Here is a 21,189-nt window from a genome sequence, read left to right on the forward strand (position 1 = left end):
AACCAATTTGTTGTGCGGAATTCGAGAGAATACGAGAAAATATAAACACGAAAAATAAGACAACAGATTTACGTGGTTCACCAATAAATTGGCTACGTCCACGGGAAGAGGGAGAGCAGTTTTATTAAGGAGAGGCAAGAACAGAATTACAGAATAGGGTTTGCCATAGCGTCTATATATAGTGCTAAGCTACGCCCTAACAGGCTTGGGCCCAACATACAGAATTAACAGATAATTAAGGGCCCAATACAATAACATTGTATACCGTCGGGCCGGGCAGCGAGACCCCCGTCCTTTCTGTTTGTAACGGGTCCGATTCAAGGCATTCAACAAATCTCCACCTTGACTTGAATTCTCCGAACAGATTCTTCAGACGCACTATGATAGTGCCAGGCCTCCCCCTCTTCCTCAGAGTTGCCCCGCAGGGCAATTAACAGCTTCTGATGTTGAGCAAGTCCAAACAGTGTTGAAACTTGCTCTGTGGAACCGGCTTTGTGAACATATCAGCAGGATTATCAGCAGTTCCTACTTTCTTCACCTTGATTCTCTTCTCACTTCTCAGAAAATGATACCTTACGTCAATATGCTTGGTTCTCTCATGATGGACTTGATCCTTGGCTAGACAAATTGCGCTCAAACTGTCACAATACACCATAGCCTGATCATGATGCAGACCAAGATCACTAACCAGCCCTTTCAGCCAAATCCCTTCTTTTGCAGCCTCTGTCAAGGCCATGTACTCCGCTTCCGTAGTAGACAAAGTCACTGTAGGTTGCAAAGTTGCCTTCCAACTGACGACAGATCCTCCAAGGGTAAACACATAGCCAGTCATCGATCTTCTTGTGTCAACATCTCCAGCATAGTCAGAATCAGAATAGCCAGTAACCAAGCACTGAGTATCACCTCCATAAATGAGACCAACGTCAGATGTACCTCTAAGGTACCGGAAAATTCTCTTCACAGCCTGCCAATGTTCTCTCCCTGGTTGTCCCATGAATCTGCTCACTACACTGACTGCATGTGCTAAATCTGGCCTTGTACAGACCATAGCATACATCAAACTTCCTACGGCACTGGCATAAGGGACTCGTGACATATACTCCTTCTCTTCTTCTGACTGTGGAGCGAACATGGCAGTGAGATGGATATTGGCAGCACTGGGGGTATCAATAGGCTTAGATGAAGACATGCCAAACCTCGCCAAGACCTTCTGAATGTAGCTTCTCTGTGACAAGAAAAGTTTCCTTCTCTCTCTGTCTCTAATGATCTCCATCCCTAGAATCTTCCGAGCGGCTCCCAGATCCTTCATCTCAAACTCAGCACTAAGTAAACCCTTCAGCTTCTGAATGTCATACTTCTTCTTTGCAGCTATCAGCATATCATCTACATAAAGCACCAGATAGATGAATGAATCATCCTTGAGCCTATTGTAGTAGACACAACAATCATATGAGCTCCGAGTATAGCCCAACTTCACCATATAGCTGTCAAACCTTTTGTACCACTGCCTTGGAGACTGCTTAAGTCCATATAAGGACTTCTTCAACTTGCAGACGTGATTTTCCTTCCCTGGAACTTGGAAACCATCCGGCTGAGTCATGTATATCTCTTCCTCCAACTCTCCATGTAGAAACGCTGTCTTCACATCAAGTTGTTCAAGCTCCAGATTCTGATGTGTAACTATCGCTAGTAACACTCGGATGGAAGTATGTCTGACCACTGGTGAGAAGATCTCATTGTAGTCCACTCCCTCTCTTTGGTTGAAACCTCTGGCAACAACCCTGGCTTTATACTTGACTCCTTCTGCTGGTGATATCCCTTCCTTCTTCTTGAAAACCCATTTGCAAGTAATAATCTTTCTCCCCGAAGGCTGTATGACCAGATCCCATGTCTGATTCTTGTGTAGGGACTCCATCTCATCTCCCATAGCGGCAAACCATTTTTCAGAATCAGAACTTAAAATGGCTTCTTTGTAAGTAGACGGCTCAGATGTATCTACCTCTTCAGCAACCTGCAGTGCATAACCCACCATGTCCTCAAAACCATACCTCGTAGGTGGACGAACTCCAACCCTCCTTGGCCGATCTTGAGCTATACTCCGATGGATATCTGATGGCATAGATTCTGGAATATCTGTTTCTGTCTGTGGCTCTTGATCCTCCTCTTCAGGTTCTTTCAAATCGCTCTCGTTCTGAATGACTTGAAACTCCACCTGTTTATCAAGACTCCCAGTTTCTGACGTAGTTGTAGGCTTCACAATGGTTCTAAGCAGAGAACTTTCATCAAAGACAACGTTCCTGCTCATAATAACCCTCTTTTCTGCTGGAGACCAGATTCTGAAACCTTTCACTCCATCTCCGTAGCCCACAAATACTCCCTTTTTAGCTCTTGGTTCTAACTTACCTTCACTGACGTGATAGTAAGCCGTACAACCAAAAGCTTTCAGATTTGAATAATCAGCAACTTTTCCTGACCACATCTCCATAGGTGTTTTGCACTGTATGCCTGTATGTGGTCCGCGGTTAATCAAGTAGCAAGCTGTACTAACCGCTTCTGCCCAGAATCTTCTATCTAGCCCAGCATTAGAGAGCATGCACCTTGCTCTCTCCAGAAGTGTTTGATTCATCCGCTCAGCTACACCGTTCTGCTGTGGTGTATTTCTGACTGTACGATGTCGAGCAATCCCTTCATCCTTACAGAATTGATCAAATTCAGACCAGCAGAATTCCAGCCCATTATCAGTTCGCAACCTCTTGATCTTCTTCCCTGTTTGATTTTCCATCAAAATTTTCCACTCCTTGAACTTCTGGAAAGCTTCACTTTTATGCTTCATCATGTACACCCAAGTCATCCTTGAGTAGTCATCAATAATGGACACAAAAAATCTGCAGCCTCCCAAAGACTCAACACGGCATGGACCCCAGCAATCAGAATGGATATAATCAAGAGTGCCTTTTGTTCTGTGAATGGCCTTTGGAAACTTGTTGCGATGTAGTTTTCCAAAGACACAATGTTCACAAAACTCTAGGCTTTTAACCTTATGACCAGCAAGAAGATCCTCCTTTGACAGAATTTGCATCCCTCTTTCACCCATATGACCAAGTCTCATGTGCCATAACTTAGTCATATCCTCCTGGTGAACTTCTGACGATGCAACATGGGCTGAACCTGTAACCGTGGAACCTTGTAGAAAATACAAAGTACCACGCATGACACCTTTCAGAATCAGATTTGAACCCTTCCAGACCCGCAAGACTCCATCTTTTCCCGACCAGCTGAATCCCTTGCTGTCCAAAGAACTGAGAGATATCAGATTTTTCGTCATCAATGGAACGTGCCTGACCTCGTTCAATGTGCAGAAGCTACCGTCATGTGTCCTTATCTTGATCGAGCCTGTCCCAACCACCTTGCAGACAGAACTGTTGGCCATCGAGATGCTGCCTCCGTCTATCTGCTCATAAGTCGTGAACCACTCTCTCCTAGGACAGATGTGATAGGATGCCCCAGAATCGAGAACCCACACATCTGAATGATGAGTGTGCTCATCCGCAACTAGGGCAATGTCTTCTTCAGAATTGGTGTCTTCTTCAGCAACAGCAGCAGAAACTGATTGTTTTTCCGATTGCTTCTTCTTCTTCGGACAATCAAATTTCCAATGTCCCTTCTCCTTGCAGTAATTACAAACATCATCTGGCTTTGCACCCTTCGACATCGGCTTATTTTTCTTTCCGCCGTTTTTCCTTCCCTTTCCGCTACTGGTGAACAGACCGGAAGGCTGTATGTCCGTACTTGTGCCGTTAGCCTTATGCCGTAATTCCCTGCTATGAAGGGCCGATCTAACTTCTTCCAGCGACACAGTATCTTTCCCAACAATGAACGATTGAACAAAATTCTCAAACGACATTGGGAGAGATACTAACAGAATTAGGGCAGCATCTTCATCCTCGATCTTCACATCGATATTACGCAATTCTAATAACAAAGTATTCAATTGCTCTAAATGTTCCCTGAGTTGTGTACCTTCAGCCATTCGTAAACCGAATAGACGTTGTTTCAGAAGCAGCTTGTTGGTTAGAGATTTTGTCATGTACAAACTCTCCAGCTTCAACCACAGACCAGCAGCAGTCTCTTCATCCGAGACTTCCGTGATGACGTCATCCGCGAGACACAGCATGATCGTCGAATGCGCCTTTTCCTCCAGAATCGCCATCTCAGGAGTAACGACGGCGTTCTTGTCTTTCGACAACGGCGCCCAGAAACCTTGCTGTTTCAACAAAGCCCGCATCTTGATCTGCCATAAACTGAAACTGTTCCTCCCTGTGAATTTGTCGATTTTCACGTTCAAAGCAGACATCTCGAATTCTTCAAGAACACCGATTAACCGAGAGGCTCTGATACCAATTTGTTATGCGGAATTTGAGATAATACGAGAAAATATAAACGCGAAAAACAAGACAACAGATTTACGTGGTTCACCAATAAATTGGCTACGTCCACGGGGAAGAGGGAGAGCAGTTTTATTATGGAGAGGCAAGAACAGAATTACAGAATAGGGTTTGCCATAGCGTCTATATATAGTGCTAAGCTACGCCCTAACAGGCTTGGGCCCAACATACATAATTACAGTCAGCGAGACCCCCGTCCTTTCTGTTTGTAACGGGTCCGATTCAAGGCATTCAACAAATCTCCACCTTGACTTGAATTCTCCGAACAGATTCTTCAGACGCACTATGATAGTGCCAGGCCTCCCCCTCTTCCTCAGAGTTGCCCCGCAGGGCAATTAACAGCTTCTGATGTTGAGCAAGTCCAAACAGTGTTGAAACTTGCTCTGTGGAACCGGCTTTGTGAACATATCAGCAGGATTATCAGCAGTTCCTACTTTCTTCACCTTGATTCTCTTCTCACTTCTCAGAAAATGATACCTCACGTCAATATGCTTGGTTCTCTCATGATGGACTTGATCCTTGGCTAGACAAATTGCGCTCAAACTGTCACAATACACCGTAGCCTGATCATGATGCAGACCAAGATCACTAACCAGCCCTTTCAGCCAAATCCCTTCTTTTGCAGCCTCTGTCAAGGCCATGTACTCCGCTTCCGTAGTAGACAAAGTCACTGTAGGTTGCAAAGTTGCCTTCCAACTGACGACAGATCCTCCAAGGGTAAACACATAGCCAGTCATCGATCTTCTTGTGTCAACATCTCCAGCATAGTCAGAATCAGAATAGCCAGTAACCAAGCACTGAGTATCACCTCCATAAATGAGACCAACGTCAGATGTACCTCTAAGGTACCGGAAAATTCTCTTCACAGCCTGCCAATGTTCTCTCCCTGGTTGTCCCATGAATCTGCTCACTACACTGACTGCATGTGCTAAATCTGGCCTTGTACAGACCATAACATACATCAAACTTCCTACGGCACTGGCATAAGGGACTCGTGACATATACTCCTTCTCTTCTTCTGACTGTGGAGCGAACATGGCAGTGAGATGGATATTGGCAGCACTGGGGGTATCAATAGGCTTAGATGAAGACATGCCAAACCTCGCCAAGACCTTCTGAATGTAGCTTCTCTGTGACAAGAAAAGTTTCCTTCTCTCTCTGTCTCTAATGATCTCCATCCCTAGAATCTTCCGAGCGGCTCCCAGATCCTTCATCTCAAACTCAGCACTAAGTAAACCCTTCAGCTTCTGAATGTCATACTTCTTCTTTGCAGCTATCAGCATATCATCTACATAAAGCACCAGATAGATGAATGAATCATCCTTGAGCCTATTGTAGTAGACACAACAATCATATGAGCTCCGAGTATAGCCCAACTTCACCATATAGCTGTCAAACCTTTTGTACCACTGCCTTGGAGACTGCTTAAGTCCATATAAGGACTTCTTCAACTTGCAGACGTGATTTTCCTTACCTGGAACTTGGAAACCATCCGGCTGAGTCATGTATATCTCTTCCTCCAACTCTCCATGTAGAAACGCTGTCTTCACATCAAGTTGTTCAAGCTCCAGATTCTGATGTGTAACTATCGCTAGTAACACTCGGATGGAAGTATGTCTGACCACTGGTGAGAAGATCTCATTGTAGTCCACTCCCTCTCTTTGGTTGAAACCTCTGGCAACAACCCTGGCTTTATACTTGACTCCTTCTGCTGGTGATATCCCTTCCTTCTTCTTGAAAACCCATTTGCAAGTAATAATCTTTCTCCCCGAAGGCTGTATGACCAGATCCCATGTCTGATTCTTGTGTAGGGACTCCATCTCATCTCCCATAGCGGCAAACCATTTTTCAGAATCAGAACTTAAAATGGCTTCTTTGTAAGTAGACGGCTCAGATGTATCTACCTCTTCAGCAACCTGCAGTGCATAACCCACCATGTCCTCAAAACCATACCTCGTAGGTGGACGAACTCCAACCCTCCTTGGCCGATCTTGAGCTATACTCCGATGGATATCTGATGGCATAGATTCTGGAATATCTGTTTCTGTCTGTGGCTCTTGATCCTCCTCTTCAGGTTCTTTCAAATCGCTCTCGTTCTGAATGACTTGAAACTCCACCTGTTTATCAAGACTCCCAGTTTCTGACGTAGTTGTAGGCTTCACAATGGTTCTAAGCAGAGAACTTTCATCAAAGACAACGTTCCTGCTCATAATAACCCTCTTTTCTGCTGGAGACCAGATTCTGAAACCTTTCACTCCATCTCCGTAGCCCACAAATACTCCCTTTTTAGCTCTTGGTTCTAACTTACCTTCACTGACGTGATAGTAAGCCGTACAACCAAAAGCTTTCAGATTTGAATAATCAGCAACTTTTCCTGACCACATCTCCATAGGTGTTTTGCACTGTATGCCTGTATGTGGTCCGCGGTTAATCAAGTAGCAAGCTGTACTAACCGCTTCTGCCCAGAATCTTCTATCTAGCCCAGCATTAGAGAGCATGCACCTTGCTCTCTCCAGAAGTGTTTGATTCATCCGCTCAGCTACACCGTTCTGCTGTGGTGTATTTCTGACTGTACGATGTCGAGCAATCCCTTCATCCTTACAGAATTGATCAAATTCAGACCAGCAGAATTCCAGCCCATTATCAGTTCGCAACCTCTTGATCTTCTTCCCTGTTTGATTTTCCATCAAAATTTTCCACTCCTTGAACTTCTGGAAAGCTTCACTTTTATGCTTCATCATGTACACCCAAGTCATCCTTGAGTAGTCATCAATAATGGACACAAAAAATCTGCAGCCTCCCAAAGACTCAACACGGCATGGACCCCAGCAATCAGAATGGATATAATCAAGAGTGCCTTTTGTTCTGTGAATGGCCTTTGGAAACTTGTTGCGATGTAGTTTTCCAAAGACACAATGTTCACAAAACTCTAGGCTTTTAACCTTATGACCAGCAAGAAGATCCTCCTTTGACAGAATTTGCATCCCTCTTTCACCCATATGACCAAGTCTCATGTGCCATAACTTAGTCATATCCTCCTGGTGAACTTCTGACGATGCAACATGGGCTGAACCTGTAACCGTGGAACCTTGTAGAAAATACAAAGTACCACGCATGACACCTTTCAGAATCAGATTTGAACCCTTCCAGACCCGCAAGACTCCATCTTTTCCCGACCAGCTGAATCCCTTGCTGTCCAAAGAACTGAGAGATATCAGATTTTTCGTCATCAATGGAACGTGCCTGACCTCGTTCAATGTGCAGAAGCTACCGTCATGTGTCCTTATCTTGATCGAGCCTGTCCCAACCACCTTGCAGACAGAACTGTTGGCCATCGAGATGCTGCCTCCGTCTATCTGCTCATAAGTCGTGAACCACTCTCTCCTAGGACAGATGTGATAGGATGCCCCAGAATCGAGAACCCACACATCTGAATGATGAGTGTGCTCATCCGCAACTAGGGCAATGTCTTCTTCAGAATTGGTGTCTTCTTCAGCAACAGCAGCAGAAACTGATTGTTTTTCCGATTGCTTCTTCTTCTTCGGACAATCAAATTTCCAATGTCCCTTCTCCTTGCAGTAATTACAAACATCATCTGGCTTTGCACCCTTCGACATCGGCTTATTTTTCTTTCCGCCGTTTTTCCTTCCCTTTCCGCTACTGGTGAACAGACCGGAAGGCTGTATGTCCGTACTTGTGCCGTTAGCCTTATGCCGTAATTCCCTGCTATGAAGGGCCGATCTAACTTCTTCCAGCGACACAGTATCTTTCCCAACAATGAACGATTGAACAAAATTCTCAAACGACATTGGGAGAGATACTAACAGAATTAGGGCAGCATCTTCATCCTCGATCTTCACATCGATATTACGCAATTCTAATAACAAAGTATTCAATTGCTCTAAATGTTCCCTGAGTTGTGTACCTTCAGCCATTCGTAAACCGAATAGACGTTGTTTCAGAAGCAGCTTGTTGGTTAGAGATTTTGTCATGTACAAACTCTCCAGCTTCAACCACAGACCAGCAGCAGTCTCTTCATCCGAGACCTCCGTGATGACGTCATCCGCGAGACACAACATGATCGTCGAATGCGCCTTTTCCTCCAGAATCGCCATCTCAGGAGTAACGACGGCGTTCTTGTCTTTCGACAACGGCGCCCAGAAACCTTGCTGTTTCAACAAAGCCCGCATCTTGATCTGCCATAAACTGAAACTGTTCCTCCCTGTGAATTTGTCGATTTTCACGTTCAAAGCAGACATCTCGAATTCTCCAAGAACACCGATTAACCGAGAGGCTCTGATACCAATTTGTTATGCGGAATTTGAGATAATACGAGAAAATATAAACGCGAAAAACAAGACAACAGATTTACGTGGTTCACCAATAAATTGGCTACGTCCACGGGGAAGAGGGAGAGCAGTTTTATTATGGAGAGGCAAGAACAGAATTACAGAATAGGGTTTGACATAGCGTCTATATATAGTGCTAAGCTACGCCCTAACAGGCTTGGGCCCAACATACAGAATTGACAGATAATTAAGGGCCCAATACAACAACATTGTATACCGTCCTTTCTGTTTGTAACGGGTCCGATTCAAGGCATTCAACAAATCTCCACCTTGACTTGAATTCTCCGAACAGATTCTTCAGACGCACTATGATAGTGCCAGGCCTCCCCCTCTTCCTCAGAGTTGCCCCGCAGGGCAATTAACAGCTTCTGATGTTGAGCAAGTCCAAACAGTGTTGAAACTTGCTCTGTGGAACCGGCTTTGTGAACATATCAGCAGGATTATCAGCAGTTCCTACTTTCTTCACCTTGATTCTCTTCTCACTTCTCAGAAAATGATACCTTACGTCAATATGCTTGGTTCTCTCATGATGGACTTGATCCTTGGCTAGACAAATTGCGCTCAAACTGTCACAATACACCGTAGCCTGATCATGATGCAGACCAAGATCACTAACCAGCCCTTTCAGCCAAATCCCTTCTTTTGCAGCCTCTGTCAAGGCCATGTACTCCGCTTCCGTAGTAGACAAAGTCACTGTAGGTTGCAAAGTTGCCTTCCAACTGACGACAGATCCTCCAAGGGTAAACACATAGCCAGTCATCGATCTTCTTGTGTCAACATCTCCAGCATAGTCAGAATCAGAATAGCCAGTAACCAAGCACTGAGTATCACCTCCATAAATGAGACCAACGTCAGATGTACCTCTAAGGTACCGGAAAATTCTCTTCACAGCCTGCCAATGTTCTCTCCCTGGTTGTCCCATGAATCTGCTCACTACACTGACTGCATGTGCTAAATCTGGCCTTGTACAGACCATAGCATACATCAAACTTCCTACGGCACTGGCATAAGGGACTCGTGACATATACTCCTTCTCTTCTTCTGACTGTGGAGCGAACATGGCAGTGAGATGGATATTGGCAGCACTGGGGGTATCAATAGGCTTAGATGAAGACATGCCAAACCTCGCCAAGACCTTCTGAATGTAGCTTCTCTGTGACAAGAAAAGTTTCCTTCTCTCTCTGTCTCTAATGATCTCCATCCCTAGAATCTTCCGAGCGGCTCCCAGATCCTTCATCTCAAACTCAGCACTAAGTAAACCCTTCAGCTTCTGAATGTCATACTTCTTCTTTGCAGCTATCAGCATATCATCTACATAAAGCACCAGATAGATGAATGAATCATCCTTGAGCCTATTGTAGTAGACACAACAATCATATGAGCTCCGAGTATAGCCCAACTTCACCATATAGCTGTCAAACCTTTTGTACCACTGCCTTGGAGACTGCTTAAGTCCATATAAGGACTTCTTCAACTTGCAGACGTGATTTTCCTTCCCTGGAACTTGGAAACCATCCGGCTGAGTCATGTATATCTCTTCCTCCAACTCTCCATGTAGAAACGCTGTCTTCACATCAAGTTGTTCAAGCTCCAGATTCTGATGTGTAACTATCGCTAGTAACACTCGGATGGAAGTATGTCTGACCACTGGTGAGAAGATCTCATTGTAGTCCACTCCCTCTCTTTGGTTGAAACCTCTGGCAACAACCCTGGCTTTATACTTGACTCCTTCTGCTGGTGATATCCCTTCCTTCTTCTTGAAAACCCATTTGCAAGTAATAATCTTTCTCCCCGAAGGCTGTATGACCAGATCCCATGTCTGATTCTTGTGTAGGGACTCCATCTCATCTCCCATAGCGGCAAACCATTTTTCAGAATCAGAACTTAAAATGGCTTCTTTGTAAGTAGACGGCTCAGATGTATCTACCTCTTCAGCAACCTGCAGTGCATAACCCACCATGTCCTCAAAACCATACCTCGTAGGTGGCCGAACTCCAACCCTCCTTGGCCGATCTTGAGCTATACTCCGATGGATATCTGATGGCATAGATTCTGGAATATCTGTTTCTGTCTGTGGCTCTTGATCCTCCTCTTCAGGTTCTTTCAAATCGCTCTCGTTCTGAATGACTTGAAACTCCACCTGTTTATCAAGACTCCCAGTTTCTGACGTAGTTGTAGGCTTCACAATGGTTCTAAGCAGAGAACTTTCATCAAAGACAACGTTCCTGCTCATAATAACCCTCTTTTCTGCTGGAGACCAGATTCTGAAACCTTTCACTCCATCTCCGTAGCCCACAAATACTCCCTTTTTAGCTCTTGGTTCTAACTTACCTTCACTGACGTGATAGTAAGCCGTACAACCAAAAGCTTTCAGATTTGAATAATCAGCAACTTTTCCTGACCACATCTCCATAGGTGTTTTGCACTGTATGCCTGTATGTGGTCCGCGGTTAATCAAGTAGCAAGCTGTACTAACCGCTTCTGCCCAGAATCTTCTATCTAGCCCAGCATTAGAGAGCATGCACCTTGCTCTCTCCAGAAGTGTTTGATTCATCCGCTCAGCTACACCGTTCTGCTGTGGTGTATTTCTGACTGTACGATGTCGAGCAATCCCTTCATCCTTACAGAATTGATCAAATTCAGACCAGCAGAATTCCAGCCCATTATCAGTTCGCAACCTCTTGATCTTCTTCCCTGTTTGATTTTCCATCAAAATTTTCCACTCCTTGAACTTCTGGAAAGCTTCACTTTTATGCTTCATCATGTACACCCAAGTCATCCTTGAGTAGTCATCAATCATGGACACAAAAAATCTGCAGCCTCCCAAAGACTCAACACGGCATGGACCCCAGCAATCAGAATGGATATAATCAAGAGTGCCTTTTGTTCTGTGAATGGCTTTTGGAAACTTGTTGCGATGTAGTTTTCCAAAGACACAATGTTCACAAAACTCTAGGCTTTTAACCTTATGACCAGCAAGAAGATCCTCCTTTGACAGAATTTGCATCCCTCTTTCACCCATATGACCAAGTCTCATGTGCCATAACTTAGTCATATCCTCCTGGTGAACTTCTGACGATGCAACATGGGCTGAACCTGTAACCGTGGAACCTTGTAGAAAATACAAAGTACCACGCATGACACCTTTCAGAATCAGATTTGAACCCTTCCAGACCCGCAAGACTCCATCTTTTCCCGACCAGCTGAATCCCTTGCTGTCCAAAGAACTGAGAGATATCAGATTTTTCGTCATCAATGGAACGTGCCTGACCTCGTTCAATGTGCAGAAGCTACCGTCATGTGTCCTTATCTTGATCGAGCCTGTCCCAACCACCTTGCAGACAGAACTGTTGGCCATCGAGATGCTGCCTCCGTCTATCTGCTCATAAGTCGTGAACCACTCTCTCCTAGGACAGATGTGATAGGATGCCCCAGAATCGAGAACCCACACATCTGAATGATGAGTGTGCTCATCCGCAACTAGGGCAATGTCTTCTTCAGAATTGGTGTCTTCTTCAGCAACAGCAGCAGAAACTGATTGTTTTTCCGATTGCTTCTTCTTCTTCGGACAATCAAATTTCCAATGTCCCTTCTCCTTGCAGTAATTACAAACATCATCTGGCTTTGCACCCTTCGACATCGGCTTATTTTTCTTTCCGCCGTTTTTCCTTCCCTTTCCGCTACTGGTGAACAGACCGGAAGGCTGTATGTCCGTACTTGTGCCGTTAGCCTTATGCCGTAATTCCCTGCTATGAAGGGCCGATCTGACTTCTTCCAGCGACACAGTATCTTTCCCAACAATGAACGATTGAACAAAATTCTCAAACGACATTGGGAGAGATACTAACAGAATCAGGGCAGCATCTTCATCCTCGATCTTCACATCGATATTACGCAATTCTAATAACAAAGTATTCAATTGCTCTAAATGTTCCCTGAGTTGTGTACCTTCAGCCATTCGTAAACCGAATAGACGTTGTTTCAGAAGCAGCTTGTTGGTTAGAGATTTTGTCATGTACAAACTCTCCAGCTTCAACCACAGACCAGCAGCAGTCTCTTCATCCGAGACCTCCGTGATGACGTCATCCGCGAGACACAGCATGATCGTCGAGTGCGCCTTTTCCTCCAGAATTGCCATCTCAGGAGTAACGACGGCGTTCTTATCTTTCGACAATGGCACCCAGAAGCCTTGCTGTTTCAACAAAGCCCGCATCTTAATCTGCCATAAACTGAAACTGTTCCTCCCTGTGAATTTGTCGATTTTCACGTTCAAAGCAGACATCTCGAATTCTCCAAAAAAAAGCACCGATTAACAAACCTGGCTCTGATACCAATTTGTTGTGCGGAATTCGAGAGAATACGAGAAAATATAAACGCGAAAAATAAGACAACAGATTTACGTGGTTCACCAAAAAATTGGCTACGTCCACGGGAAGAGGGGGAGCAGTTTTATTATGGAGAGGCAAGAACAGAATTACAGAATAGGGTTTGTCATAGCGTCTATATATAGTGCTAAGCTACGCCCTAACAGGCTTGGGCCCAACATACAGAATTGACAGATAATTAAGGGCCCAATACAACGACATTGTATACCGTCCTTTCTGTTTGTAACGGGTCCGATTCAAGGCATTCAACAAATCTCCACCTTGACTTGAATTCTCCAAACAGATTCTTCAGACGCACTATGATAGTGTCCTCTCCATTTATGGCATGGGCGGATTAGGCAAGACCACTCTTGACAAAAACCTCTACAACAGTCATGATATACTCAATAGCTTCCCTACACGCGCTTGGATATGTGTCTCTCAAGAGTACAACACAATGGATCTTCTTAGGAATACCGTAAAATCCATCCAAGGTCGCACCAAGGAAACTCTAGATTTATTGGAAAGGATGACAAAAGGAGATCTAGAAATTTATCTTTGTGATCTATTAAAAGAACGCAAATACCTTGTGGTGGTTGATGATGTATGGAAGAAAGAAGCATGGAGAGTTTGAAGAGGGCATTCCCAGATAGCAAAAATGGCAGCAGAGTCATTATTACCACGCGCAAAGAGGATGTCGTTGAAAGAGAAGACGACAAAGGTTTTGTTCATAAACTTCGTTTCCTAAGTCAAGAAGACAGTTGGTATCTCTTTTGTAGGAAACTACTTGATGTTCGAGCAATGGTTTCGGAAATGGAAAGTCTAGCTAAGGATATGGTGGAAAAGTGTAGAGGCCTACCTCTTGCAATTGTAGTATTGAGCGGACTACTTTCACATAAAAAGGGGCTAAACGAATAGCAAAAGGTGAAAGATCACCTTTGGAAGAACATTAAAGAAGATAAATCTATTGAAATCTGTGAAATTAGGTCTTAGGCCTAACTCACACCCCAAAAGCTAGCTCAAAGAGAGGAGGATTGCCCAAGCCTTATAAGGAGTCCACCCATCTCATTAATCACCGATGTGGGACTTTTGTCATTCTTTAACACCCCACCTCACGCCCAGTGCTTAGCATCTGGTGCGTGGGCAATTTTAGTTTTGGGGGTCCCAACATCGAGTGAGACGTGCCCTGCTCTGATACCATGTGAAATTAGGTCTTAGGCCTAACTCACACCCCAAAAGCTAGCTCAAAGGGAGGAGGATTGCCCAAGCCTTATAAGGAGTCCACCGATCTCATTAATCACCGATGTGGGACTTTTGTCCTTAAGCTACAATGATTTGTCAACTCCGCTCAAGCAATGTTTTCTCTACTTTCGTATTTTTCCAGAAGATCAAGTGGTAAAGGCTGATAACATAATACGGTTGTGGATGGCCGAGGGTTTCATACCGAGAGGAGAAGAAAGAATGGAGGATGTCGCTGAAGGCTTCTTGAATGAACTGATAAGACGAAGTTTGGTTCAAGTGGCTTATACATATTGGGAAAGAATTATTGAATGTAGGGTTCATGATTTACTCCATGATCTTGCGATAAAAAAGGCATTGGAGGTAAACTTCTTTGACATTTATGATCCAAGAAGCACTCCATATCCTCTTTATGTATCAGACATGTGATTCATAGTCAAGGAGAAAGTTACCTCTCACTTGATCTTTCTAACTTAAAATTGAGGTCAATTATGTTCTCTGATCGAGATTTTCGTAAGACAAGTCTTATAAGCTTCAGGAGCATGTTCCAACATCTATATGTGTTGTACTTGGATATGAACATGTCTATATTACCTGATGCCATTGGAAGTTTGTACCACCGCAAGTTGTTAAGCTTGAGAGGTATCCGTGATGTTCCCTCTTCCATTGGCAACCTCAAGAATCTACAAACACTTGTTGTCCATGTGAGCGGATACACTTTCCAACTACCCTGCGAGACAGCTTACCTGATAAATTTAAGACATTTAGTTGCTCGGTACTATTCAAAACCTCTGGTACATATAAGCAAACTCACTAGTCTTCAAGTTCTTGAAGGCGTTGGTTGTGATCAATGGAAAGATGTTGACCCTGTTGATTTAGTCAATCTTCGAGAATTAAAGATGGATAGCATTAAGAAATCTTACTCCCTAACCAACATTAGCAGCTTGAAAAACCTTAGCACTCTCACATTGTGTTGTGAAGATTATGAATCATTCCCATACCTTGAATTTATTAATTATTGTGAAAAGCTCTAGAAATTGAGGTTAGAAGGGAAAATAGAGATATTGGCAGATCTGTTTCCAAATTCCATGATAATGATGGTTCTGAGGGAGTCAGAACTGAAAGAAGATCCGATGCCTATTTTGGGGATGTTGCCAAACCTAAGAAATCTCAATTTATTTAGAGCTTAACTTGGAAAAGAAATAATGTGCAGTGATAACAGGTTCAGTCAACTAGAGTTCCTTATTCTTAGTGAGAAGCTAGGAAGATGGCATTTAGGCACAAATGCCATGCCACTGATTAAAGGTCATGGTATCCATGATTGTCCAAATTTAAAGTAGATTCTGAGAGAATGAAAGACGTGAATGTGTTGAAGAGGAATTATTCATAATCGTAGAGGTATTTCTGCGAAGCACTTGAAGACATTGGTTATTAATTTCAGGGCTGTCAATGAGTGGGGTTTTAATGTTTGAGTGAGTATAATTGGTTTGAACATAATTGTTTTTGGCAAACATGATTTGTGATCTTTTAATTGATTGGTCTACTCTATGTTCTCTTGCTTATATCCACACTAGTTTTGACCATGTGCTTGATACGTGAGTTTCGTAAAAATATTATATAAAGTATGAGTTATATCAAATGACATTGTGATGAGTATCACAACTTTTCAACAAAAGAATATATGATTTGAAATATATGAACAGTTATTCAATTTGATACTTCTTTATCGTTTGTAAGATGGTTTGACATTCCATGAACCTGTAAAATTTGGATAACAAAATCGGGTTTGGTAATTGAAGGAATGATTAAATTTTATGTTATTAGGTCCAAAAATGCTATATATATGGTATGTAACTGTACCAAAATGAATATAAAAAAATGATTAAATGGCTCTTGTTCGACTGCAAAAGAAAATTTCTACATACCTTACTTTGTAATTATTCAACTATTACTACATTCAATGACCGTTAAGAATTAGACACATTCTTAATGTTCATTTATACAAGAATTTAGCTTAAGTTCATCATTATATTAATTGTTGACCAAAGGAAATAATTTTTTTTGACAATTAATAGGATTTGATTAAATCATATATATCCTGTATTAATTATTAATACTTACGTTATCTATTTTACCAAGTCACCGCCAGAGGAATTAATATTTTTTTAAGGATGATGAATATATGTTATGTGAAGATTTTTATCATTAAATATATAGTATAAGTAGTTTTTAATATATATGACTCTTTGACATTTAATTTTGTTAGTGCACAAAGAAACACTTTAATTATTTAAAATTTAAACAAAAAAAACACTCAAATATTTTAGACAAAACGCGTGATATGCAAATGCTCTGACGTGGATAAGTTGCTGACAACTAACTAAAATAAAGACACTTTTATTTTAAAATAATAAAAATAAATTATAATATATAATAAGGTGAAAAAGAAAACAAATTCATTTCGGGGAAAAACTTTTTACTACACGTCCTCTTTCTTCTTTAAAAAAAACCTAATCTAAATTTCTAAAATACATGTCCCTCATATTCAAATGAAAGAAAAATTGTTGAAGATATGTGTAGAAAATTCATATACTTGAACGATTACCTAATGTTCTTCCTTAATTTAGTCAAGATATCAAGGTTCAACACTTTACAAACAAAAAAAATTGTAGAAAAATTGCATATTGTTGGTCAGATGTTCAAGCCAATATGAGAATCACTAGAGGAAGCTAACTTTGTGTAGCAAAAATATTTCAGAGCAACCCATAAATATAGAAAGACATGAAAATCAATTAACTTTTTCTTCTTTCTTTGGTTTGAAGTATATTTGTACTTTAAGTTGTTAAATACTTAATGAGAAAAAAAAAGGTGTTTTGTGTATTATGATTATCATAATGAGTAACAAATACTATTACGAATTTTTAGAGGCTAAAAATAAAGGCATAATATATAAATGTGCCTTTAACTTGACCTCATTTTATGTTTATGTCCTCCAGCTTTAGATATGCACAAGTAGACACTTAAACTTGTATAAAGTAGAACAAGTAAACACTCGAGTCCTACATGACATAATTCAAGTAGAACACCACGTAGGACAAAAAATGACATGTACATGTGTGTCTATATATTCAATTTTATATAAGTTTAAGTGTCTACTTGTGCACATTCAAAGTTGAAAGACATAAATGTAATTTAAAATCAAGTTACACGAATAGTTTAATTTGATATTTAAAAACCACGAATCAATCCGATCATGTACACCCCTAGTACCAACCATATTTTCTAAGACTTGAAGAACATTAATGACTACCTTAAGTTTTAATCTTGGGATAAAAAAACAAATGGACGATTTTTACATTTGTTTGGGATATTCCTAAACCAAGCCTGCCATTCATAAATCACACCAGGACTCTCATATATGGATAAGTTATCTTATAGATTAATCAATTCGGCCCGAGACAACTCATGCTTTCCCTATGGAAAATGGATAAAGACTGCTAGCTTTCTCCTATGGAATATCAGTTAAGAAGTTCTATGACTTTCAGTAATAAATACAATAGATGAAAATATGAACCCAAAGGAAGCAATTAAGCAATGAATCCACTTGACCACAATCACACACTAATGAAGAGCAGGCAAGCTAGCAACAAATGAAACTTTTACTCCCTCCGTCCCAACCTAAGTGTCTTGCTTTGTTTTTGGTCTGTCCTAAAAGAGTGTCTCTTTCTTTATGTAGTAAGTTTCTCAATTCCAATATCTAACATGACAAGTTTAAAACTACAAAATTTAAAGGATCACACACATCTTCAATTTAAGACCATATGATTCATAAATCTCCCTTTATTTATTCAACTTCTGTGCTCAGTCAAACTAACACACATAAATCGGGACATAGGTAGTAACATCTAAAGGACATATCAAAACATGACTCCACTTAACAATAACAACATACCAAGTGTAATACCACAAGTGGGGTTTGAGGAGGATAGAGTGTACACATACCTTACCCCTATCTCGCAGAGATAGAGAGGTTGTTCTCAATAGATCTTCAGCTTAGCCTGCCAAACAGTTTGAAAAAGGATAAAAATATGGGAGCAGAAACAGCAACAAATTAATACGAAATGAAGAGTGTTACACAACAAATTGGAGAAAGAACAGTAACGAAAATGAAATAATCGGCTACAAATACATTTATCTGAAACAAAAGCTTTAAACTTCACAATCATACCATATGCAGAATGGATGAAAACAGTATCTTCTGAGCTCTTTCTCTACAAGTCCACTTAACAGCAACCTCTATATCAGCTGACTGAGGTGACCTTGTATCACAAGTTGGAATATACAAAAATGCATGATTTCCAGTAAACTCCAACATCCTAGGCATCTCACAAGTACTTCAGTAAGTCCGAAACCAAAAGAGCAACAATTTTTTTTTCGAGATTTCTAAAAGGACAATTCAATATATTTTGATACCAAAAGGGCAACATTTTATTACTTTTCCCACCGTGTTAAACATAGGGTTTTAAAAGTAAGACTCAAAAATTCATGAGCCTTGTAAGGCTCATATCTTTTTGAGCCTTGTAAGGCGCAAATCAACCTAATTAAAAAAATAAAATTGCATTTTACTTTTTTTTCTTACATAATATTTTTTGTGTTGTATTTTTGTTGTTTCTTACATATGTATTTTTGTTGTTTCTTAATAGATAAAAATTATACTTCATATCAAGATGATATTAAATTGTTAATTGTCGTCACTATTGATGCGAACATAAATGTTTTGCCACTTGTTGCATTCTTTGAACAATTTTTTTCTTGATTTTCCGTCGCAGCATACCACATTAGATTTTCAAGTTCACTATTTAAGATTTTTTTTAATTAAAATTTGCTTTCTAATGACGAATACATAATCGGTTATATGTCATTCGAGGTTGCAACCAATCAAAAGATAGAAGACATTTGAAGATACCTTGATGGAGGTCAGAAATAAGGCCAATTCCTCTGCGCGCCACAACAAGATGCTTCTATACTAATTCAAGAACCATGACCAAAATTCAAAGCTCTCCCGAGCGATTAAGACATATGCAAGTGGCAAAACATTCCATACGCATCAATAGTGACGGCAATTAATAATTTAATATCACCTTGATATGAGGTATAATATTTATCATATTAAGAAACAACAAAAATACATATGTAAGAAACAACAAAAATACAACAAACAAAAAAAATTATACAAGGAAAAAAAATGCAATTTTGTAAAAATTAGGTGAACCTTCTAAGGCTCATGAAATTTTGAGCCTTACTTTTAAAACCCTATACTTAACACCGCCAGAGAAAGTAACAAAATGTTTCCCTTTTGATATTAAAATATATTAAGTTGCCTTTCTGAAAATTTCGAAAAAGTTTGTTGCCTTTTGATTCCGAACTCTACCATCTATAATAGCAGGATTACCAGGTGACAATTTATCAAGTGAACAAGGCCAACCCCCAACATACCACCCTTCACAAATCTCACTATATGGAGGTTCCCCACTCTTCATTCTTCTCAAAGCTGAAAACCCCCTAACAAAATACAAGTAAGGACTTCACAAAACAAGTGAACAAATTAGGAATGTCCGATCTGAGTTTTTCCCCAAAAGAATTGGAAGATAAATTGAAGGGTTAGCAGCTACTGCTACCAATAAAGATACCAATGATACATATAAACAAGGAGTAGACAATAATGGGTACCCATAATTCTTCGGAGTTGCAAATAATATGAATAAAGTTACTGACTTTGGCCTATAAGCACAAATATTCCAACACCCATTTTAGTTTTTGACCAAAAGAACATATTTTAAGCCAAAAAATTAGATACAAAGTCGAAAATTCAAATGGGTTACAGTGTTATCAAAGCGCGTTTTCAGCGTGCTTAAGCCTTGAAGCGAGGCTCAAAACGTGTTGAGCGCTTCACTTTGCTTTATGAGTGCTTAAACTAGGATAGAAATAAAGCGTTGGGTTGAATTCTTCTTTGGCGTCAAGGTAATAACTAAGAGTAGTCATCAACTTCCATGTCGTCATCAAGGTTCTCACGTTTCCTTGCTAATGAGCCTATTATGAAGAGATATTTCTAACACCACCGAGTTTGTGCATTTTCGATGTCCTGTGAGTGAGATATGCCTATCGGAAGTTGGATTGTTGAAGAGAGGAAAGTCAAGTCCGGATTTAAGGAAGGGCAAACTAGTCTTTTCACCAACTAATTTCATATTTGATTTTTAATGGTTTATGGGGGTAAAAACAAGTCTTCATTCAGTTTTCGAAAATCAAAACTATGCTTAGGGCTTGGAGAAGAGAGAAAAGAAGAACGAAAAGGAGAAAAGTCAAGAATTCGTCAAGAACGTCAAGATTTGCGAGTGGATTTCTTCGGGGTGTGATCCCTATCAAGGTATGTGAGATCTTTTAGTGTAGGGTCAGTGCACCCACCCACCAAACTTATTTCAATTCAGTGGTTTTCAAATTTGTTGAATGATAACATTGAAGTTCTTGAAGAACATTATTGAATTCATGTTCATTGAGTAGTTGAATGCCTAATGTTGAATTGATTTGTAATTCTGGGTTGTTTTTCAAGTGATATGTATTGGGTATTGAAGGTACTAATGATCCTAAGGGTTTGGGAAAATAACTATAAAGGTAAAGGGGGTTTAGCGTTGAGAAATTTTTTATATGTCACCTGGGCAAAGCCAAGCGCGGCGCGCCAGCATTGCTTCCAGATGGAGCCTCCGACTAATGGGTCTGGCGCGGCGCGCCCAGGAT

At 41.0% G+C, this 21,189-nt stretch overlaps 3 pseudogenes; 2 read left to right on the top strand and 1 right to left on the bottom strand.

The window, feature by feature from the left end:
• LOC107016612 overlaps nt 1–14,170 on the top strand; it is a 35,519-nt pseudogene extending 21,349 nt beyond the window's left edge.
• Nucleotides 14,171–14,382: 212 nt separating this feature from the next.
• On the top strand, nt 14,383–15,971 carry LOC114073854 (annotated as a pseudogene).
• A 2,463-nt stretch (nt 15,972–18,434) lies between these two features.
• On the bottom strand, nt 18,435–20,206 carry LOC107016613 (annotated as a pseudogene).
• Between the last annotated feature and the right edge of the window lie 983 nt (nt 20,207–21,189).

Source organism: Solanum pennellii, chromosome 4 (assembly GCF_001406875.1).
Source record: "Solanum pennellii chromosome 4, SPENNV200".
In the NCBI taxonomy this organism is placed as follows: domain Eukaryota; kingdom Viridiplantae; phylum Streptophyta; class Magnoliopsida; order Solanales; family Solanaceae; genus Solanum; species Solanum pennellii.